Consider the following 24897-nt stretch of genomic DNA (forward strand, 5'->3'; position numbering starts at 1 on the left):
TGCTGTTTCCTTTGTATGATAAACAGTTACTATGCCTATAGCCTGTAAGTCTATAAAAATGAGAGAAATCCAGCATTATCTACAAAACTTTGAAAGTCTCTCCCAGACACTTGTAAGACCTAAGCTGCTGCTGCTGCTGAGTCACTTCAGTCGTGTCCGACTCTGTGTGACCCCTTAGACGGAAGCCCACCAGGCTCCCCCGTCCTGGGATTCTCCAGGCAAGAACACTGGAGTGGGTTGCCATTTCCTTCTCCAATGTGTGAAAGTGAAAAGTGAAAGTGAAGTCGCTCAGTCCTGTCCGACCCTTAGCGATCCCACGGACTGTAGCCTACCAGGCTCCTCCATCCATGGGATTTTCTAGGCAAGAGTACTGGAGTGGCCTGCCATTGCCTTCTCCGTGTAAGACCTAAAGAGTTTGTTTTATTCTGAAAAAAAAAAAAAAAAGCCCTGGTGAAAGTCACAATTAGTTTCCAAGAAGACGTATATACATTTAAGAAAACATCTCTCTGTTCTCGTGGCAGTGGCCTAAGAGGGAAACACATTTGTCAGCCACATTTTGCACTGTTTGGGGCCCCTCAACTTCATCCAAAGCTTCGTGCTCTTGGGGTCCTCCTCCATGTCCACACCATCACAATGTCGCTTTCATCTGTCCAACTCCACAGGAGCTCTGTGAAGAAAACAGATCCTAAGTTAGAAGAAGGAGAGTTCCTCAGAAATCTATAGCTTATCGGGTAATAACTGCACCAAGCTAATAAGGAGGAATGTGGACATCAGTAGTTCTGAGGGGAATCATTAGGTTGAAGTCTCTGGACATTCAGCCAGTGATTTCCTTGGATTTGGACTGTTCAGATCAGGGTTCTTTCTTAATAGCTCCTATGCTGCTGCTTGGTTCAGAAATAAAATCTAGAGGATTGACTATAAAAACTGAAAATCAAAATTTTTGCATGGGAAAAGAAAATACCATGAGCACAATAAAAAGATAAGTGTTAGTCTGGGGGAAAATTGCAATTTTAAACTACAGACAAAAATTTCAATATTCTAATATACAACATTTTCTAAAAACAGAAAAAATGCTTAAACTCATAATGAAATAAATGCAAATTAAAATTATGTGGAATTGCTATTTAGTATCTACCAGAATGGCTAAAATAAATAAACAAAAACACTTTGTTGATAAAGCTGTGCAGAGTCACTCTTCTTTTAAACAAAATGTGGTAATTCCCTGGTGGTCCAGAGGGACTCTGCACTCTCACTGTCAAGGGCCCAAGTTTGGTCCCTTGTTGGGGAACTAAGATACTACAAGCGATGTAGTGTGGAAAAAAAGAAAAATTGAAATCATTTAAGCTCTAAGAAAAAGAATTTTGGCATTATCTGGCAAGTTCACACGTACCTATTTTTTGACTCATCAGTCTTACTTCCGAGAATATATACCACACATGGAGGGGCATATGAAAAGACATACTACCAGAGTAATTCAGTGCCATGTGAGTTGTAATAGCAAAGGACTGAAAATAATTCAGATGTTTATCAGTAAGAAGCTTGTAAAAACATTGGTATATCCACTCAGTGGACTACAATAAAGGTATAAAAAGTAATCAGAACAAATAAAAAATACACATATATATTTATATAGTTAAAAATGAACCACTATTCCAAAAAATTAGAAGGAACACTTCTCAACTCATTGTGATATGAAAACCATACAAAGACATAAGAAAAGAACATTGCAGATAAATATCTCTTATGAATATAGACACAAAAATCTTCAACAAATAGTAATAAACCAACACAACAACATATAAAAAGAACTATTCACCATGACCAAGTGGAATTTACCCCAGGAATGCAAGGTTGGTCTAACATCTGAAAACCAATTAATGCAATACACCATATAAATAGAAGAAAAAGCAAACAAAAACATCAGAAATGATCATCTCGATAGATGCAGAAAAGCATTTGACAAAATCCAACACTATTTCATGATAAAAAACATTCAACAAACTAGAATGAGACAGGAACTTCCTCAATCTGATAAACAGCATCTATAAAAACCTACAGCTACCGCGGAGAGTCGGACACGACTGAGCAACTGAACTGAACTGAACTGAACCATCATACTAACAGTGAAAGAACGAAGGTTTTCCCCCTAAAATGAGGAACAAGGCAAGGACAACCTATCTTGCCACTTTTATTCAACATTGTACTGGAGATTCCAGCCAGAGCAATTAGGTAATAAACAGAAACAAAAAGCATCCGCATTGGAAAAAAAATAAAACTGTATTTACAGATGGCATGATGTTTGTACCTAAAATATCCTAATGAATCTACTAAAAAACCATTAGAACTAGTAAATGAGTTCAACAAGGTTGCAAAATACAACGTGCAAAAATGCAAGAATAAAAACATTTAAATGATTACTTTTGAAGGACGAGGAGACAAGGTGGTGAGAACTGGCACAGAAGTAGGTTTCTACAATTATACTTGGCACTATAGATTAGACTTTGAAGCTCAGAAAATATTCTATAATATTCTATATATTTATAAGAACAAAATTTAATTTGAAAGACAACTCTTAAGCACTGAAAATAAATGGATATAAATGAACCTAACTGTGCACCATGTTGGTGACATAACTACAATAGAAAAACTATTTCCCGTGACATTAAAATGCAGTAAATTCACTGACCATCCTGAGTGGAATGTACTCAGAGGACAAAAAGAATTACAAGAATAATTTTAAAAACCATACACTGTTTTAAGCAATCACATTGTTAATGGCAGTGTTAGTTTTATTTTGAGACAACTGTGTGTGTATTATGTGATAAAGTAAAGAATATTTACACTGTATCATTGTAAATGAGGACTTTCCCATGGGAGAAAGCAGCAGTAGGTGATAGTTTGATGAGGGTTAAGTCTTGGCATCTTGAATTTGGATTGGAAGTGAGAGTTATAAATTTACGATATGTTTTATTCTTAAAAGTATGAAAGCATTTCCAAGTCTATCTTTTGAAAAGGTCTAAAACTAATGACTAACTCAGTAAAAATGAACAACCCCAATGCTCAGACCGTAGTCCCTAAATATCATCTCCAAATTAAAGGAGTGAGTCAATCCTGCACTCGCAGCAGGAAATGTAAAAAAATCAGTCTGCTTGCTACATTTTGTCTGGCCAGAAAGCAATAAAGTTATCAAAACTACTGGTGTTGTTGGATGTTGAATTTTGTCGCTCAAAAGATATGTTCAAAGACTAACTTCTGGTACCTGTGAATATGACCTTATTTGGAAATAGACCCTTTGCAGATATAATCAAGTTAAAATGAGGTGATACTGGATTATGGTGAGCCTAATCCAATGAGTGGTATCTGTATAGAAGAGGGAAGTTTCAGTCAGTCAGTTCAGTCGCTCAGTCGTGTCTGACTCTCTGCGACCCCATGAATCACAGCACGCCAGGCCTCCCTGTCCATCACCAACTCCCGGAGTTCACTCAAACTCATGTCCATCGAGTCAGTGATGCCATCCAGCCATCTCATTCTCTGTCGTCCCCTTCTCCTTCTGCCCCCAACCTTTCCCAGCATCAGAGTCTTTTCCAGTGAGTCAACTCGTCGCATGAGGTGGCCAAAGTATTGGAGTTTCAGCTTTAGCATCAGTCCTTCCAATGAACACCCAGGATCGATCTCCTTTAGAATGGACTGGTTGGATCTCCTTGCAGTCCAAGGGACTCTCAAGAGTCTTCTCCAGCACCACAGTTCAAAAGCATCAATTCTTCGGTGATCAGCTTTCTTCACAGTCCAACTCTCACATCCATACATGACCACTGGAAAAACCATAGCCTTGACTAGACGGACCTTGGTTGGCAAAGTAATGTCTCTGCTTTTTAATATACTATCTAGGTTGGTCATAACTTTCCTTCCATGGTGACCCCTAATCCAGTGAGTGGTATCTGTATAGAAGAGGGAAGTTTAGATGCTAAGAATTGCTGGCAAGTGCCAAAAGCCGGGAGAGAAGTGTGGAACAGATTCTTCTCAGTATCTTCAGAAGAAACCAACCCTGCCAACATCTTTATTTCAGACTTCTAGCTTTCAGACTGGTTGGATCTCCTTGCAGTCCAAGGGACTCTCAAGAGTCTTCTCCAGCACCTCAGTTCAAAAGCATCAATTCTTCAATGATCAGCTTTCTTCACAGTCCAACTCTCACATCCATACATGACCACAGGAAAAACCATAGCCTTGACTAGACGGACCTTGGTTGGCAAAGTAATGTCTCTGCTTTTTAATATACTATCTAGGTTGGTCATAACTTTCCTTCCAAGGAGTAAGCGTCTTTTAATTTCATGGCTGCAATCAGCATCCGCAGTGATTTTGGAGCCCAAAAAATAAAGTCTGACACTGTTTCCACTGTTTCCCCATCTTTTTCCCATGAAGTGATGGGACCAGATGCCATGATCTTTGTTTTCTGAATGTTGAGCTTCAAGCCAACCTTTTCACTCTCCTCTTTCACTTTCCTCAAGAGGCCTTTGAGTTCCTCTTCACTTTCTGCCATAAGGGTGGTGTCATCTGCATATCTGAGGTTATTGATATTTCTCCCAGCAATCTTGATTCCAGCTTGTGCTTCTTCCAGTCCAGCATTCCTCATGATGTACTCTGCATATAAGTTAAATAAGCAGGATGACAATATACAGCCTTGCCGTACGCCTTTTCCTATTTGGAACCAGTCTGTTGTTCCATGTCCAGTTCTGACTGTTGCTTCCTGACCTGCATACAGGTTTCTCAAGAGGCAGGTCAGGTGGTCTGGTATTCCTATCTCTTTCAGAATTTTCCAGTTTATTGTGATCCACACAGTCAAAGGCTTTGGCCTAGTCAATGAAGCAGAAATAGATGTTTTTCTGGAACTCTCTTGCTTTCTCCATGATCCAGTCCATTCTAAAGGAGATCAATCCTGGGTGTTCATTGGAAGGACTGAGGCTAAAGCTGAAACTCCAATACTTTGGCCACCTCATGCAACGAGTTGACTCACTGGAAAAGACTCTGATGCTGGGAAGGATTGGGGGCGGGAGGAGAAAGGGATGACAGAGAACGAGATGGCTGGATGGCATCACCGACTCAATGGACATGAGTTTGAGTGAACTCCAGGAGTTGGTGATGGACAGGGAGGCCTGGTGTGCTGTGATTCATGGGGTCACAAGGAGTCAGACAAGACTGAGCGACTGAACTGAACTGAACTGAGCTTTCAGACGGAGAAGGCAATGATAACCCACTCCAGTACTATTGCCTGGAAAATCCCATGGACGGAGGAGCCTGGTGGGCTGCAGTCCATTGGGTCGCTAAGAGTCAGACACGACTGAGTGATCTCACTTTCATTTTTCACTTTCATGCATTGGAGAAGGAAATGACAACCCACTCCTGTGTTCTTGCCTGGAGAGTCCCGGGGATGGAGGAGCCTGGTGGGCTGCCGTCTATGGGGTTGCACAGAGTCGGACACGACTAAAGCGACTTAGCAGCAGCAGCAGCTTTCAGAACTATATAATAAGTTTCTGTTGCTTTAAAACCACACAATTTGTGATACTTTGTGACAGCAGCCCTAGAAAACAATATAAGTGCTACCTCAGAAAGTCTCAACGTCAACTTGAAGGGGCTGCCATTTCTCAAATATGGGCCATTTAGAGTACCCACAATGATAATAGATCCAATAAAGTAAAACAAACATTTAAACATGTTTAAATCCATGCAATCACACTGAAATTTGGAATATTAAAAAACTTAACTATAAAACTTGGGAAGCAATTAGAGAACTAACTCAATATTTTGATAATCTATAAGGGAAATTAATGATTCTTTCTGTTCTTCCTATATAAACTATATCACTGGGTAACCAAAAGAGTAAGTGAGGGGATCTTTTTCTTTATGGAAGTGTTCCGGCTACTATGCGATAGAAGATCACCATTTTGAAACTCCTAATGAATGAATGGGTCCAGACAACAATCATCAGTGATTACCATTGAAAAGAGAGGCAATCATGAGCATTTTGATTGAAATATACAGCCCTGTGATGTACTCTTAGCAAAAAATTCAAACCTAATCTGTCAAATCTCTAGATCTGACCACCATTTGCAGACAATATAAGAACAAAAAGTTATTTTAAAAAACACTATGGGGATGCAATCAACAAAAATGCAAGATAAAATCCTACAAGAGAAATGATTTCGTCTCTTAAATAAATAAACAACAAGAAAAAAACAAAAGCAGTTTGGAAACAGTCAGGAAACCCCTAGATTAAAAGATGCTTGAGAGACGTCAATTGTAGTTTGTGGAATTTAATTTGAATTCTGTTTCTAATAAAGAAGCTAAAGAAAAACTATTTATGAGATAGTTGGGAAAACTGACTATAAAGGAATTATTAATAATTTCTTTTAGGTGTGATAATTTATGACTTAGAAGAAAATCTTTATCTTTCAGAGACAGGTATCAAAGTATTTACAGATCTGAAACAGATCTGGAATTTGCTGTAAAATAATTCAGCAAGGTGGGGTGAAAGGGGTGGGAGATAGATAAAATTAGATGGGTCATGACTTTATAATTGTTGAAAATGAAGTCATGGAAGTTTATTATACGTCTCTCTCTACTTTTGAATGTTTTTAATACTAAAAAGTTAAGGGCAAAAAACTGAACTGAAAGGGCAAGGGCTTCAAACCCGTGAAAACTCGTAATTCAAAATGTTATCAAAGACTAGCTGAAAAAGCCCAGCAGACAGGGAAGCCCTGATTACCTCCTCCTGGGCAGCTATTTTTTCCTATTTTCCCTGTGAGAGTCCTGTCCTAACTCATAGGGCTGCAGTGGAGAGTAAGTAAAGGTTGAAAGCATGTCACATAGAAAGTGCTAACTGTTTAACAATAGTTGTTGGAAGGCAGTTCTCTTTATCTTTTTGCTGAGTTCAGGCTCCGGGCCACATCTCTCCTTTCCTTTAGACTTGTGTATTTATTGCCATTGCCCTGGGCCTTCAGACACAAAGATAGATCCAGACCCCTGACTGCCAGGCCCTTAGTCTGATATCCAGACCACCCACCCACTTTCCATGGCAACTTCCATTTCAGAAAAATATTTACGGGAAGGCACCTGCTCCCAGGGTAGGGAAAAAAACAAAACAAAACAAAAAACAGTGGTTAAACTGAAATCATTTTCTCCTACTCCAATTTTAAACCATTATACCATGTGTTAAGGGCAGAATGAGTTGAGGTTGTCTCCCATGAAAGAAGAGTCAGAAATCCCACAAAATAATGAATTTCATCACAGGAGAGCCTTGGTCTATAACACAGACTCATCATTGCCAGAATACTTTGAAATAATGAATCATTAATGGAACAAACACCTATGGAGTTAGACGTAGCAGTTGCCAAAGCAATAATTACAATTAATATGCTCACAACACATGCAAGTCAATGGACCCCTTATTAGTGATGTCATGGGCAAACTTCCTGGCAGCAGTTTTCATTGAGAATTAGTATAATTAGCAATAATCACAATTAAATTTGGGATCCCTGAGGACCCTCTACACAGCTTCTGACTCACACTATGCAAGCCTATAAAGTAACTTCATGTTAAGTATGATCATACCCATTTCACATCTAATAAAATAGGTCTGGAATTTTTTCAACATCCAGTAGGTTAATCAAAAATATCAGAGAGGAATGTACTCATATGCCAGTCCACTTGAGGATTTTGCTCTTGATAGCATCCGTGATCTGGAATTTCAAAGTTTATTGAAACACAAACCTTTAAATAGCAAAATTTTGCTAATTTAAAAAGCAAATAAAATGTTCTTATTCAGGGCCTTTAAGAAACAATTCTGAGTTTCTTACAGGGCCCTGGTCTTCATTCTATGACCTGTGTCTTTTTATTCCTGAGTTAGATTCTCAATGATTAAATTCTGGGCAACAAAGCTACACATCAAGTAATAAATGTTCTGTTCAAAAATAACTAGAAGTGGATCACAGATCTAAATGCCAGAGTTAACATTATAAACTTTCTAGAAGAAAATATAGGAGAAAAATCCTTATGACCTTGTGATAGGCAAAGGTTTCTTGAATAAGTAAAAGAAAACATGGTTCAGAAAAGAAAATGGCAAATTGGACTTCATCAAAATTTAAAAATTATGTATAAATATATATATAACACACACACGTGGGTGCTAAGTTGCTTCAGTCGTGTCTGACTCTGTGCAACCCTATGGACTGTCGGCTGCTAGGCTTCTCTGTCCATGGGATTCTCCAGGCAAGAATACTGGAGTGGGTGGCCTTGCCCTCCTCTAGGGGATCTTCCTGACCCAGGGATCAAACCCAGGTCTCTTATGTCTCCTGCATTGGCAAGTGGCTTCTTTACCACTAGTGCCACCTGGGAAGTAAGTATACATAATACACATACATACAAATACACACATACATACTCAAGAAAAACCCAATATTTAAAAAATAGGTAAAAGAATTGGACAGTTTACCAATGAAGACATTCCCATGCCGAATAAGCACAGTAAGAGGTGCTTAATGTTTGTGGGAAGAGAAATGCAAATTTAAACCACAATGAGATACCACAACATACCTACTTGAATAGCTAAGCTAAATTAAAAAAACTGACAATACCAAGTTCTAGCAAGGATGCAGAGCAACTGAAAATCTAGTTTGTTGTTGAGGATGCCAAAATGACATAACTACTTTGAAAAACAGTTAAGGAGTTTCTCATAAAGTCAAACATACATTCACCATACAACCCAGAAATCCTACTCCTGGGCAAATCCAAGAGAAATGAAAGCATGGGTTCACATAATCTGTATGGTAATGTTTATAGCAAAGACCTATTCATGAATACTTCTACCAACCTTGTTCATAATAGCTCCAAACTTGAAATGCCTAAATGCCCATCATTTAGTAAATGGATAAATAAATTGTGGTACGTCCATTCAACAGAAACACATTATTGATACATATAAAAGTATGGATGAATTTTACATTATGCTAAGTGAAAGAAGCCAGACACAAAAGGCTATATACTGCTTGATTTCATTGAGATGACATTCTGGAAAAGGCAAAACTGTAAGAACAGAAATCAGACCAGCAGTTGCCAGGAGTGAGAGGTAGGACAAGAAATGAACTGTAGAACTTCCCTGGCGGTCCAGTGGTTAGGAGTCCACCCGCCAATGCAGAGGACATGGGATTGATCCCTGGCTGGGGAAGACTCCACATGCTTCGGGGCAACTAAGACAGCAAGCCTAGAGACTGTGTTCCACAACCAGAGAAGCCACGGTAATAAGTGGCCCCTGCTTGCTGTAACTAGAGAAATCCCATGTGCAGCAAGGAAAACCCAGCACAGCCAAAAGTTAATAAATTTTTAAAAAGGGAGAAAGAAATGAACTGTAAAGGGGCACAAGGGAACCTTTTGAGGTGAAGGCAATGTTCTAGATCTTCATTGTGGTGGCAGTTGTACAACTATATGCACTTAACAACTCACTGAACTGTACATTTAAGAGACTGAATATTCAAATATGTAAATTATACCTCAATAAGCCTAACCAATAAAAAGCATTTACTAAGCATCAAATGCAGTGTGTTCTATAAGGTAGTATATGTTATTTAGTCATTAGGTCATGTCCAATTCTTTTGTGACTCCATGAACTCTAGCCTGCTAGGCTCCCCTATCCATGGGATTTCCCAGATAAGAATATTGGGAATGTCCTTTTTTCAAAGTCTTTTAAAGTTCTTTACTCTTGTGAGCTCAGTGTAGAGTTTTGGTGAAATTTATGCGTATTAAAAATTGAAATAAAAATGGTGAGTTAGCTTTGGGCAGTTTCCACAGTTCTGGTGAGAATGAAATGTGAATGCATGGGAGAGCTGTGGAAATTGAAATTTAATTTTTGGCAATTCTGCATACAAGTTAAATGTTCTTTTTGCATTTAAAACTGGCATTGCACTGGATAAAATTCTTGGCCATATTTTAATTTGTACCTTGTCTTTACTTCGGTTCAGTTCAGTTGCTCAGTTGTGTCCGACTCTTTGTGACCCCATGGATCACAGCACGCCAGGCCTCCCTGTCCATCACCAACTCCCGGAGTTCACTCAAACTCATGTCCATTGAGTCGGTGATGCCATCCAGCCATCTCATTCTCTGTCGTCCCCTTCTCCTCCTGCCCCCAATCCCTCCCAGCATCAGAGTCTTTTCCAGTGACAGGAAATAGCAAAAACAAAACAACTCAATGAACAAAAAAACAAAACAACCCTATGATACTCTGAGAGTCCAAAACCCTTCATATTTTGAAAGTGAAAGTGCTAGTCACTCAGTCATGTCTGACTGTTTGCAACCCCATGGATTGTCAGGCTCCTCTGTCCATGGGATTCTTCAGGCAAGAACACTGGAATGGGTTCCAAATTCCTTCTCCAGAAGATCTTCTGGAACCTGGGATTGAACCCCGGTGTCCTGAATCTCAGGTAGATTCTTTACCATATGAGTTACTAGACCCTATTTATTTATTTATTTTGGTCACTGACAGTGAAAGCACGGAGTCCTCACCAATGGACCACCAGGGAAATCCCAAAGTAACATATTTTAATACCATTTTTGGTACAACTTTTTGAACAACAAGGCCTGCATTTTCATTTTCCACTAGGCTCTGTACATTATGTAGCCAGCCCTAGCTAGAGGACATAATGTATGAAGAACCAGTAGGATGTTGTGACTGTATATAAAAAGCAACTTAGCATCAGATAGTACATCCTCCTACATTTCCAGACCACAGTGTCATCACATCAGGTGATAGCATAACAAAAGCCTCTGTGCAGAATAAAGAAACTAATTTTTACTGTATATACTTTCTTTTAAAAAAAAATCATGGTAAAATACACATAACATTAAATTTACCTTCTTAACTATTTTTAAATGTGCAGTTCATTAGTGGTAAGCATATGCACATTGTTGTGCCACCAATCTCCAGAACTTTTTCATCTTGCAAAACTGAAACTCTGGACCCATCATGCAATGACTCCCACCCACTCCCCTGGGCCCATGCGCCTTTGGCAACCACCACGCTACTTCCTGTCTCTGTGACTTTATTCAGATACGTCATATAAGTGGGCTCTTTCAATATTTGTCTTTTTGTAACTGGTTTATTTCACTGAATGTAACATCCTCAATGTTCACCCAAGTTGTAGCATGTGACAGGATTCCCCTCTTTTTTAAGGCTGATTGCTATTCCACCATGTGTCTAAGCCCATTTTGTTTCTCTACTCATGTCAGTGGACACTTGGGTTGCTTCCATATAGAGAAGATCATTTTAATTGTGATCAGAGCTTGTCTCAGTGGCTTTTGACTCTTTTAGTTAATTCATCCATTTATCCACCTATTCTTTGACTTATTCCACAAAGGACTTAAGGCAATTCACAGACATTACCAACTAAAGAAAAGAAAAGAGAGAGATTTAGGACAAATGGAAAAGGTGGTTGACAAAATAGTAAAGCAGGTCCTAGGAGAAATTTGGTTGACAAAGTTTTCTAAAAGCTATGTGCTTACAATGTGCTTAGATTGACCTGGATTCTCACCTGGGGTTTCTCCAACTTTTTGGTGTCCTGGCACATATAGAAAGCAACCATATTTGCATGGACTACAGGGTAAAATGATGAGGCTGTCCTCCACCCAAAGCGGGCTGGTCCCAGACCACACACCATCTCTGTTCTCTGAGGATTGGGGGAACCAGTATTTCAAGCCCCTTTGTGACCTCTCCTGGCAGGCCGGTGGCTGCCACACACTGTATGAGAAGCTCTGCCAATTTACCCGGTTGCAAGAGCCCTGCTTTTAACACAATCTGCGTATTTCATATAAATGACCCAAATAATAATTCTATCTCCAGCAAAGAAACTTGTGAAGCAATGGAAAACACCAAGGCTCTGGAGTTAGAATGAATGGAGCTGTTTCTGTTTCTGTCACTAGCTCTGTGACTGGACTTAATCACTCTGTGCCTCAGTTTCGTTATCTATTAATGAGACTAAAAATACCTGCCTGATAGCAATGCATGGTAACTAGAGGTAATGCTTTTGGAACATGAAATATACAAAAGGCCCTCAGTTGGCATGCCCAAATGCTTGGTATTGATAGTGATGCTTTGGCCACCTCATGTGAAGAGCCAACTCATTGGAAAAGACCCTGATGCTGGGAAAGACTGAGGGCAGGAGAAGGGGAAGACAGAGGATGAGATGATTGGATGGCATTATCGACTCAACAGACATGAGTTTGAGCACACTCTGGGAGATGGTGAAGGACAGGGAAGCCTGACGTGCTGTAGTTCATGGGGTCACAAAGAGTCAGATACAACTGAGCAACTGAACAACGGCAACAACAAGTACTAAACTAGATACTGCTCCACCTGGAATAGCGGTTCAACAGAACTTTCATCTATTTCCTTCCTTCCTTCATTGATTCCTTCACGTGGACTAAAACTTACAGAGTTCTTATTTTGTGCTGAATACTACCAGGTGCTGGGGATACACCTGGGAAGTGAAGGGTAGTAAAACGCTCCTAGTCAAAAGATTTGTGTTCTAGTCTGGCTGTGTAATGAAGTGTCTGTGTGATTGTGACTGAATCTCTTCAGCCTCCTGGGCCATTGTATCGGTCAGCTCTCACACGGTTATGCTACAAAACAAGCAACCCTAACATCTCAGAGATTTAGTCAAATGTTTACTTGCCCATATTACATTGAGATGTAGACTGGCAACAGCTCTGCTTTGTTCCAAAGCCTAAAGGTGTAGTCAGAAGAAATTGTTCTCACGGGGCGAACTGAAATAAGAGGACCACAGCTGAGCCATGCAATTGCATCTAACATGTCTGCTCTGAAGCAAATGCCACATCTGCCCACATTCTACTGGCCAACGCAGGTCACATGGCCAAGCCTCCTGGCAATGGGGTAGGGTGAGGGTAGGGAGGAAACAAATAATGATGAACAATGAACACAGTCTCTCACTGTCAGTTTCCTAAATTATAAAATGAAGCTGTTAGACTTGAGTTTTCTATTCCCTCCCAACTCGACAATTGGCAATTCTACGAATTAAGGGAGAGAGGCATAATTATGAACTATTGTTACCTGATTGAAGAAGATGGGAGGCACACAGCCAGAGCACCTCGTTAAACACAAAATGCTTTGGACAAAGACCTATATCATCTCATAAGCCCAGTCACTCCTCTGCAGGGAAACACAAGGACAGAAGTGAATTTACTACACATGCTTCTGAAGCTTTTTCCCCACTTTGACCCTTTAGGTCTTTATGAACTTTGCCCAGTCACAGCTTTCAAAGATGACAGGGGAGTCCTAAGAACTGTGTGGACCCCTTGATGTTCCCCAAATAATATTAAAATTGTAATGCACTTTGGGGAGGAAACTGTTACTTAAAAAACCTAACTCTGAAAAGAAAAAAAAAACTCCAACTCTGTAGTGAATCTTTTAAAAAGATAGAAAATTGTTTTCAATGGTTGAGCTTCCATAATCAATTGTTTGCAAATATAGATTTTAATTTGCTGTCAATCTTAGAAAAGGATTGAGACAGGATAATCTTCCTTAAAAAATGTTGGCCACTAGACCTATCAAATTCTGTGTTAAGCTTGTCATCACCCTCCAAATGTAACTTCTAAGTGTTCAGGTTCCTATGGGCTCATCAATTATCAGCCTCATGTACTGTGTACTAAACTAGAATAATAATAAAATTATTTCCAATGTTTTGATTCAAATGGTTATGAATATTGAAACCTATGATGTGGCAAGTATTATGCTGTGGTCTTACATTTGTGGTGTTTGCTCTTGCCATATCTTTGTAAGGTATTACCTCAATTTTTCAGATAAGCAAACCAAATTTCCTAGAGGTTTAATAACTTGCTGAAATACTTCAAAACAGAGCATATTTTAAACCAGTGCTACTGTGATACTAAAGCTCAGTCCATCTTGCTGAAGAAGAAAACCAGAAAGTTCTTTTACTATCTCTAACTGCCACAAGGATGGAAGACAACAGCTTTTTTTCTTCTTTATATTTCCAATCATAATTTTCCTCCCTGGAGGATAAGAGCTATTATACCATGAAATTTATGTATGCAGGATGGGAAAGGATGAACTGTCTGACAGTAAGGGATATGGGTGCCTTTCTTTGTGTGCTTGGGATGAAAGTTGAATTAAACAGGTTAATTGCAACCCTTTCCCTATATATATATGGACAGCATATCTGGTGAAAGAACAGCCTACAGATCTCCTTGGCATACGTTTTATTTTGACTCCCCTGGGGCTGTTGGCTACACACTCAGTGGGTTAGAATGAGAGCCCCAGATCCCAGTTCTTAGTGTTGATGTACGCTAATTATACGGTCTCCTTGAGGTGGAATAAACTGAGGACTCAACAGAAGAAAATGGCTTTTCCTTCTGGCTAATAGATGAGAAGAGTCACCCCATCACATCAAAGGTGCTCATGTTCACCCGCCTGCAGTGGACTGGCCATTCATCGTCAGTGTCCAGCCACATCTGGAAAAGCTACGTGAGCTGCAGAGATGACACGTGTTGGTGAAGGCTTTCAGCACAGCATATTGACAACAGGCTAACACGGTTTTCCCCGCTGTTTGTATCAAGCCTAATAAGTTATTTAAAAGTTAGAGCTTCCAGGTTTAGGTAAGTTAATGAAAACATGTCCAGACAGATACGTATTAAGGCCATTGGTGACACTTTTAGAAGATGTGACAGGCCCAGGAGGGTTAATGAGACCCACAAAAAGGGTGATGAGCCCAGGGGAAAACTAAGGGGTTCCAGTGTGTGTACCCTAAGAGGACAGATGTTGGTACCCCTAATACCACACAACTCTCTCTTTACCAGTCTGAATATCTTCTGAAGAACAGAGCACGTGACCTGTCTGAATGACAGCCCAGTTACCCTAGGGACTGATCAGTAGTTTTTCTGACTGCCCTGGAAGGTTTCAGTTTTCTATGTCTAAATTCCCCAAAAGCCTCTCAAGTCAGGAACTATGTCTTTGGATTTTATTTATTTCTGTAGCACTGACAGCCTTGTGTACGGTCCCACATGGAAGGCACTTTGTAGCAAATCCTTTGTTCTAATTCGGCATAAGACATGACAGCCCAGTAAGGGACAACAGAAGTAGAATGATAATCCAGTGATTAATCATTCTCTTCAACCAGCTCCTCAGCTAAGAAGATTCTCTGTAATTCAAAAGCCTTCTCAAATGTTGTTCTACTCACCATCCATCCATAGTGCTTTCTATTGAACTACTGATTTTCATAAAAGTACCCTTTCTCCATGGAATCCCAAAGTTCATATTATCCCTTTCCTGGTATAGTCTCATAAGAATATGAGGAAAGACGTGGAGGTGTGTGGCTGGGGAGGGGAGAAGAAGAAATTCCTGTGCTTTGCTACAAGAGCTTCGGACGGCATGCAGCTCCATGGTGCATCTGGCTCATGTCCAGCTCCCTCTTAAATCTCTAAGATTCTTGCTCAACCTCTGATTTCCCCAGTCTCTTCCTGCTGCTCTGAGTCTCCCCTCAGGAAAGAGTCATTTAGAGAACCTTTGCCATGGCCTACCTCATCCCCACAGGGAATTGGTGAGGCCACTTTCAGAGGTGAAAGCTCAATTTGGGGTTTGGCTCTTCACACCAACTCAAGAAAGGGCGGTGTGGTGAGAAGCCTGGGAGGCAAGACCTTCCCTTCTGCCCCTACAGAGAGGAGATTCTTATTAGGAAAGCTCAGTCTGATCAACTTTCTTTTTCTGGCGAACTGTAGGGAGGTACAGCTACCTCATGGGAGCAACAATCGTCTAGAGGCTCAGCCAAGCTCACAGGAGTAGAAAGTGGCAACACTAGAATTCCAATCTGGATCTCCCAACCTGGTTCACCAGTAGTTCCACACTGCTCTGCACATCTAACAGGCTGTGTGGGCACCCTGGGACCAGACTGTACAGTACAGACGGATGAGTTTGTAGAGGTCCAAGCAGATCCCCCTGAATTGCTGTTTTAAATTTAATCTAAGGATTTTATTTGAAGACTTTCACAGTGAAAGAAAAGTTGTCTTGTCTACACCACGTTATCTCCAATTCTGGATGATTTTACTGCAGTAAAATCTGGAAGCTATTCTCAGGTAGCTCTGTGTGAACTAAGTTTTTACCAGAGATCTTTTTCTCCGAAAAGCATCATGGTAATAGAAAGCATTTACACTGGGGTCATTGACCCACACACATGTTCCCAGCCCCCTGAATAACTGGAGTTCTGATTCATCATTTTGCTATTTCCTAAAGATGCTACTGAGATTTTAATATTTATTCTCCACAAGAATAGCAGAGTGATTCTAAGTATGGGCTGTTGTCAAAGAGACTGGGTCTAACACTTACTGTGTAACCTCGGGCAACTTAAAAAACCAAAGACACCAGAACAAAATGAAAAATCCTTTGTGTCACATTGGGCTGAAGATTGGGTGACCTAAAATATTTAGGGCACACAGTAAGTGCTCAATAAATATTTGCTGCTATTATTATTGTTGCTGCTGCTGTTGCTGTTATTTGAGGGATGCATGCCAAGGTCTGGCAACAGCCTCTGAAGAAAACAAATGGAATCAGCCTCATAATCCAAAAGCTTTAAATTCTTGGCTTAGATTAGTAAATTGTTATCTAAAATAATGGTGTTTAGGACAAAGCTGTACCCACAGTAGAACAAACCCAGTGGACTCAGTATATGAGTAATTCACCACTGGAAAAGAGGAATTCACCACTTCCCCAAACTGGTGGTGGAGCTAGTGATGCGAATCAGAAACACTGTTCTCTTACCATCAGGCAACTGCAGTCTTCGGATCTGCTGTAGTTGGCTCAGCTAAAACCCACATTTCCAATTTTCACACTATCTGTAAACGTTTAATTCAAAGGCTTTCCTATTTAATATCAAACAAGTGAGAGAAACTCTCATCAGCTCATTAGTGCTGTGCCAGACTTCCATTGGGATATGGCGGCGACTGGAACTCAGCTGTGCGGAGACCTCAGTAGGATTTCTCAAATGGCTGAATGGAGAGCAATACATCAGCCTACTAAAATCTCACATGCCATTTGGTTTAAATTTAAAGTTCCTTTGAGGTTAAGTAAGTATTAGAACCAGAAGGAAGGCAGGTTTACAATCTGTTAGCCTGGGCTCCACATGCTGCAATTGTCACAAATATACCTCTTTTCGGCAAGAGGGGTCAGTCCCAGTCCAAAATCTCCCCAACTCCATTTACCAGTCAGAACTGGACTTTCAGGTTCCTATCAACCTCCACCCAAGGCTGCTGAATACACAGTCTAGATTGGCAGACTGTTTGATGGAAATATAATGCAAGTCACAAATGTGAGGCACATGTGTCATTTATAATTCTCTGGTAGTCATGCTAAATGAACAGTGCAAGAAAGAAAGAGAGGGAAAGAAAAAGAGAGAGAAAGGGAAACAGGTGAAATGAACTTTGATAATGTTTAACCCCCTAATATAATTTGGCAGATCACCCAAATTATCATTTCAACATGATATCAATAAAAAATTATCAATGATATCCTACATTCTGGGGGTACTAAGTCTTTGAAGTCTGGTGTGTATTTTATACTTGCAGCACACCTAGGTTGGAACCAGCCACTTTTCGAGTGCTCAACTGCTACTGTATTGGGCAGGGCAGGTCTAGATTTTCGATGAGGGTGGGTCCACACAGTGCAGTATAACTTAAAGCAGCAGACCAGTGGCTGCAACACCCAGCAGTCTCAGGAAGGGTCTCAGGAGGCTGAGAGGAATGGGAGGCCCCTGTGAAACAGAATCTGTCGCCACAGCTCCTTTTGAAGTGCATTTGTTTGCAATAACTTCTATAAACATCAATGGCTCTCTCCCCTTTGTTTCACAGTTTGGGAACACAATTTATCTCTGACGGAGGAGAGTATTATTTTCTCAGCTGCAAATCATGTTAATTGGGCAGCAACTAGATAGGAATGTGGAGTAAACACCCCTCATACCTTTAATGCTTTTGATGACTTTTCCAGCCCCATACTGTAGGTACTGTATTGAAAGGAGGTACAGCCCCTACCCCTGCTAAGGAGACAGGCATCTGCAGAGTGGGGGTGGGGGTGGAGAGGGGCGACACAGATGCATTCTAAAGGGAGTTCATTTCAAAGTTCTGATCCTTGGTTCTTTTATTTGATTATCAGACAACTTGGATCATTTGGCCAGAGTAAGTGCAAAAGGATGTTTATCAGGGGTCTTCCAAGACAAGTTTGGGAGGCTACTGCAGTGCATCATGGCATTTGGTTAAAACACTGATTTCTTTTCATGGCAGACATTGTGCCAATTGCTTTTCCTTCTCTACCTGTGCCCACCTTTCAGCTCTTGGGTCACTGGATGTCTTACCAGCTGCCTCAGGTGATGAGACATCTGCCTTTCTTTTCTCAGGTGGGAGGAGGGGTGCTGTGAAAAGGGGGAGAAGGTGAAGCAGCAGAAGCTGATGTAATCTCAGGCAGACTCATTTTGGGAATAGACACCTATGTAAGATGAGGATCTGGATGGCTTCCATAGAACTACCCTGCCTTGTACCTGCTGGATCATCATCTTATAACCCAAGTGTAGGAGTAAATGTAGTTTGATGCCTGCTGACACCGAGCACATAAACGACTTTCCCTCACAAGTCTTCAAATGGTTTTCTTCAGAGTCCTCACTTATGACCCTGCTCCTCTTTCTTAATCCAGATTCTTATCCCACTTCTAGAAGGCTCCTTTATATCTCAACAGAGGAGGACACAGTAAACTCAGCACCACCAGACTACAACCTGTAAGCTCATATTCTAGGATAATGGCCACCCACAATGTCAGGAAGAACGTGCCCGATGTAGGCTGAGTTTAACAGCTCCTGGACAAATAAATGTCCTATTTCTAGTTCACTTTGATCATTGTTCACCCTCTTCTGCCCTCTGCTGCCCACAAACACTCAAAGGCAGATGGTTAGAGTCACCTGGGGACCCTATTAAAATATAGATTCATGAGTTTCCCACTCATATTCTGATTTTAGTGGATTTAGGAACAAGGCCAAGGAATTTGCATTTGTAGGACTTTTTTCTTTTTACACCAGTCTGTAGAACACACCCTTGGAAGCCCTGCTGGATGTCTGCTGGAGTAATGCTTTCAATGTTAAGAACATCCTGTCAATATTAGCATATAATTTTTTCCTGTGCTTTCAAAGGTAGGGCTATGATTTCAGGGTTGTGTTCTGTCAAAGGAAATGTACACGTGCATCTTTCTCATTCCTAGCAGATAACCAAATCATCAAAATGACCCATTTGTTTGATTTTCAAACATTTCGAAGATCATGTTAGAGGGCACCCAGACCTTTTCCTGGATGAGCAACTTGAGGTGCCTACTCATTACATTGTGCCCTACTTGGCAGTGTCAAAGAGACTGTTGCACCTCATGGCTTCCTTCTAGGGGTTCCATATGCTTTGTAGCATGCAACCCTGCTATCCTGGCTACAGGTAATGGGACTAAGGGTGGAAGCCCTAACTGGTGTCAGCAATCCATAAGATGGCAGTGATTCATGAGCAACTAGCCTCAGAGGAGTGCTTACCCCTCAAGAATGATTGGCAATAACCTTCCTTGGGAAGTTTGCATGTGCCAGACAGAGAGGGTCAGCTAGGCTGTAGCAGGTCACACAGTAAGTCTCCATCAGAATCACCACATGGTGGAGCACAGAGAGACTGCAGAAACTAACAATCTGCCCTGTAAGAGCTAACTTACGAAGCATCTGTTCTGTGGCTGGTATCCTTGTGGCTTAGTGGTAAAGAATCTGCCAATGCAGGAGACTTGGGTTCGAATCCTGGGCTGGGAAGATCCCCTGGAGAAGGAAATGGCAACCCACTCTGGTATTCTTGCCTGGAGAATCCCACAGACACAGAAGCCTGGGGGGCTGCAGTCCATGGGGCCCCCAAAGAGCTGGACACGACTTAACAACAATGTGGCAGGTAAGATGCTAAGTTTATTTATAGAATTTCATTTAATCCTTATAAAGACCCTATGGTTATATGGTATGAACTGATTATATCAATTGTGTGTGTGTGCACTATAACCATCAGGCTCCTCTATAGAATTTTCCAGGCAAGAACACTGGAGCAGGTTGTCAGTTCCTACTTCAAGGGATCTTCTTGACCCAGGGATTGATCCTGTGCCTCTTATGTCTTCAGAACTGGCAGGCAGATTCTTTACCACTATGCCACTTGGGAAACCCAATGGTTGTATGACATGAATTGTTAATATTTCCATTTTACACATGAGGAAACTGAGCCTTAGAAAGATTAACAATTTGCCCAAGGTCAGCAAGTGTCAACCCTGGAATTCAAACCCAGTTAATTTCACAGCCCATATGTGTATTGAGGGTAGGGCTGGTTACATAACTTGGAGAATCCAGAGCATTATGAAGATATGGGCCATTTGTTCAAAAAGTAGAGAAATATGTCATTAATAAAGCTTTTTCCTTTTTTCCAAGGTCCTGATGTTGACTGGCCAAGGTGATTGTATTTGCTGTTTAATGTCATTGTAAGTAACAAACATTAAAAATTAAATTAATATAAAATTTACCATTTTTATATTATGCAATGCCAGTTTTGACTTCTATGCAGAATCACTGAAATTACACAATTTGTATTTCATAACTCAGTCAATGCACTTGACTTTACAGAAATGAATGCATGTTTATTATTTCACTTCTTGATGTACGTACATTCCAACTCTCTACCTTCTGCTACTGATTAGTAAAAAGGAACTGGAACTATGGATTATCCTGTCTTCCTCTTTCTTCTGTTACTATTTTCAGTGTAAGTGGTAGGCCAATACATGAAAGTAAAATAGATAAGAAAGAATATGACTAGGTATTGAAGGGGAGCAGAATTTGACAACCCAAATATGTTCCTTTGGTGGAAGGGTTATTTTAGTCTGGTTATTTTTTAGAAATAGCAGACACAGGAGAAGCTTGTGTAGAAGCTTAAAGAAATTGTGTAGAAGTTACGCTTTCATAAGAGAACTTTACATTTATTAATAGAAGAAAAATCTCCATTCAGGAAGGGTATCTCTGTGTGCCAGGAGGGGCAGGGTGACTAAGCCTTCAGAAATGCTTATCAATGGAGAAAGCAACTGACTGAAGTCTGCGTGCCCTGGGTGTTCTGTGCTTTGCCTGATAAACTGGCTTCCCTCCCACAGCCCTCCATTTTCTTGTGTCTTTACCAGGAGATGGTATTTAACGGTAGTGGTTTGGGCCACTTAGGGGAGTTATTCAGTTTTCCTGGGTATCTCCCATGTATACAGGAGGTATACATGTTATTAACTTTGTTCCTATTTATCTTTTATTACACAGGGAGTCTCAGGCAAGAATCTAAAAAGGAAGAGGGAAAATCATTATGCCTCTCCTACTTGTTTCTTGATTGTTGGTATTTCTTAGACTGTCATTTGCCCTCTGACTGTATTTGAAGCAAACTCAAGTATGGATGGAAAGCATGGCCTCTGAGAAATACAAGCATCTCCTCAAGACATAAACTTAACATGCTGACCTTATACTTGGTTTGAGATCACACACACTGAGGGTCCACTGGGGTAAACAGGCAAGGATGTACACACTGGCTCCATTACTGCACTGGCCTTCACTTACAAACACAAGTTCAAAGATAAAATCACTAAGAATTTTAAGATGGTGACAGCAGGGCATTGAGTCAGGCACACGGCCCTTCTGAGGATGGGCACACCTAGGCAGTGAGAGTAGAACAGAGCTTTGCCATCCAGGTGTTGTTGGAGGTTGTAAAATTCTACCACATCTTGAAAAACATTGTTTCAATTACTACAGCAGTCCAGCCATACCGCCTCAGAAATGGAGTCGCCCCACCTTTATTTGTTGGTGAGGTTATGGGTTACATCCTATTATCTGAGGCAACTTGAGTATATTCAGCGAAGCACTTTCTGGGCGGCCTGCAGGGCTCCTCTCATCTTTGGAAGGCTTCCACAGGTGGGTGGGAACAGAAACCTGCAGAACCTCCACTCATCCACCTGCATCAGGGAAATTCAGAGGCCACCTCTGGAGGCATCCAGTCTTGTCTTCATTGTTCCAGACAACGGGCTTCTGGGGTGGACAGGCAGGCAATAAAGGTAAGAAGGCTGGTTTTCTAGTTCCATAGTTCTCCAATACCTCAGGCCCTCAGCAATTTAGCCTCCATAATTTAATTATTGCTCCCATTGACAAATGCTTTCCTGTTATTAATACATCTTTAATTTTAGCACATTTATTCTTCCACAGTGTTATCTGTAACCATCTTAGAACTTCTCTCTTCTAACTCAGACCTCCCCAGGTTATTCTTCCTAAATAGCTATTTTGATTATGTTCCTGTTATTAAAAACATTCATTGGCTCCTAGATATTGTTCAAGTTCTTTGTCCCAGCATTCAAGGCCCTCCACAATCTGACCTTGTCTTTGCATTTGTGTTTTCATTCTTTCCTTCTGGGAAAGAGAGTAACACGTGATCCTGGCTCTTTTGCGCGTCTACTGTGTCCTTTCTTCCTGCTCCTCCTTCACACTTCTTTCTACACAATTGATTCTTGGTAAGTACATAGTATTTACAAAGTTTTTCACCCCACAAAATAAACATAATATACATTGCGTATCTTCCCCATGGTCAACATCATGTAATAAGTAGAAGGGAAGTGTTTGAGTTAAACAATTTAGTAAACAGAACTAAATAGTGATCATTTTCTCTACTTTCTCAAAAAGTGATGACTGAAGTTGTTTGGTGTATTTAAAGTTTTGCTAAAATGCAGATTATCACAAAAGTAAGATTTCATTCTCTACCTATTAAATCAGGTAACAGAGGTACCTGTTCACAAGGTAACAGAGAAATGGGACACGACCTGTACTCACTGCTTGGAGTTGTGGATTGATAAGAATTTGGGAGGGCAATTTGACAATATGCTTTAAAACCTTAAAAGCGTTTATGCCTTTTGACCCTGTAATTTCAGGGGATCTTCCCAACCCAGGGATCGAACCTAGGTCTCCCACGTTGCAGGTGGATTCTTTACTGTCTGAGCCGCCAGGGGCCCAAAAACACTGGAGAGGGTAAGCCTATCCCTTCTCCAGGGGATCATCCCAATGTAGGAATCGAACTGGGGTCTCCTGCATTACAGGTGGATTCTTTACCAGCTCAGCTACCTGGGAAGTCCAATTTCATTTCAGACTGTTCATTTTGCTCATTATGGGAAGTCAACAAGAAATGTGCACAAATATTCTACAAAGACATTTAAGACAGAAATCCAAATATCCAACAGAGAATGAGTTAGATAAATAAAGGTACTTGTAAGTGCTAGGCAGCCATTTAATATCATGTTTTTGGGAAAAATATACAACATGGAAAAATGCTCCTTGTATATTAGTAAACAAAAAGCATGTTCTAAAACAATATGCATAGTCTGCCTCACTTTTATAAAATTGTGGAAAGTAAAAGGTTACATATCACTTTAATATGATTCTTTCTAGACTTAAGTTATTTTCTATTTTCTCTCTTATACAGTTATATTTTCCACAATGAAAGTGAATCACTTTTTAAACCACTGATGATAAAGTTCACTTTCACACAATCCTAGCCCTATGAAAACGGTGTATTAAACCTTTGTCTCTAACTTGAAGTTATCAGTCGGCAATATTCATGAAACTGCACTTAGTGCTGTGAAGAGATACTGTAAAAAGCAACAACAGGCATAAGCAATGTGTTTCTGTGATGAGCTAATGATAGGAAAAAAAAAACCCAGTGACTTCTGAAGAAATAAAGATTTAACTAGCCAATATTTAGTTCTGAGGGCTATTTATCAGGTTACATTTTTAATTGATTTTTACCTCTCTCCAGTACCCTTGGTGGCTAAGTTGGTAAAGAATCCACCTGCAATGCAGCAAATTTCGGTTCGATCCCTGGGTTGGGAAGATCCCCTGGAGGAAGGCATGGCAACCCACTCCAGTATTCTTGCCTGGAGAATCCTCATGTCTGGTGGGCAACAGTCCATGGGGTCCAGAGGAGCCCAGAGGAGCCTGGTGGGCAACAGTCCATGGAGTCACAAAGAGTTGGACATGACTGAGCAACTAAGCACAGCATAGCACCAGTACCTATAGCCCAATGCCTTGCACATAATATACATTCAATAGGTGCTGCTGAATGAATAAATGAATGGGCAGCTGAATGACCAAAGACTGAAGTCATACAGGTCACTGGAGGTGTGCTGACCTGGTCTAGAAAAACTCTGACCAGGTGAGGGTGGGTTTTTATGGAACTTCCTTGATTGTAAAACCTCACCATTTACACCTTTCAAACTCTCTCAGTTCCTGCAGAACTTTCTACCTAAGAAATGCAAAGGGAAAACTGCTCCAAACGAACCTTCTGGAACCAATGTTGTTAACATTTATTGAATGTTTTCTAGGTGCCAGCCTCCATGAGAAGCACTTTCCACATATGACACATGTTATCTAATCCCCATGAAAGCCCTTTGAAGTAGGCATCTTACCTGAACTGTGGAGAAGAAACTGCAACACCGCTAAGTGATTATTCTCCAGAGTCATGTGATTAACAAGGGGTGGAACAAAACTATTAGCTGGTTCTGGTTGACTCCAAAAACTGGGGGATTAGCCACTAGGCCACATTCCTTGGAATCAGGACACAGATTTTCAATGCTGATTAACATGTTAGACTGACACACATTTAAAAAAATTTTTTATTTTTCCTGGTATTGTCTTTAATTGCAGGTATTCTGATGAGTGCACCAAACTAATGATAGCATCTCACAATACTCTTGCTAACTTTTTCATTAAATCAATTGCTCTTTTTTCCTTC

The 24897-nt window shown here is 40.6% G+C and overlaps 1 protein-coding gene across 1 annotated transcript in view; it reads right to left on the reverse strand.

Moving 5' to 3' along the window:
* Nucleotides 1–451: 451 nt before the first annotated feature.
* The window catches only part of ARL15 (ARF like GTPase 15), a 510715-nt gene continuing 486269 nt past the window's right edge, over nt 452–24897 (reverse strand). The window contains exon 6 of the mRNA XM_055422057.2: nt 452–667. The gene's annotated coding sequence lies outside the window, so the exon portion shown is untranslated. The remainder of the gene's footprint in view (nt 668–24897) is intronic.

Source organism: Moschus berezovskii, chromosome 18 (genome assembly GCF_049115385.1).
Source record: "Moschus berezovskii isolate FMDL1 chromosome 18, NW_MosBer_1.0, whole genome shotgun sequence".
Classification (NCBI taxonomy): domain Eukaryota; kingdom Metazoa; phylum Chordata; class Mammalia; order Artiodactyla; family Moschidae; genus Moschus; species Moschus berezovskii.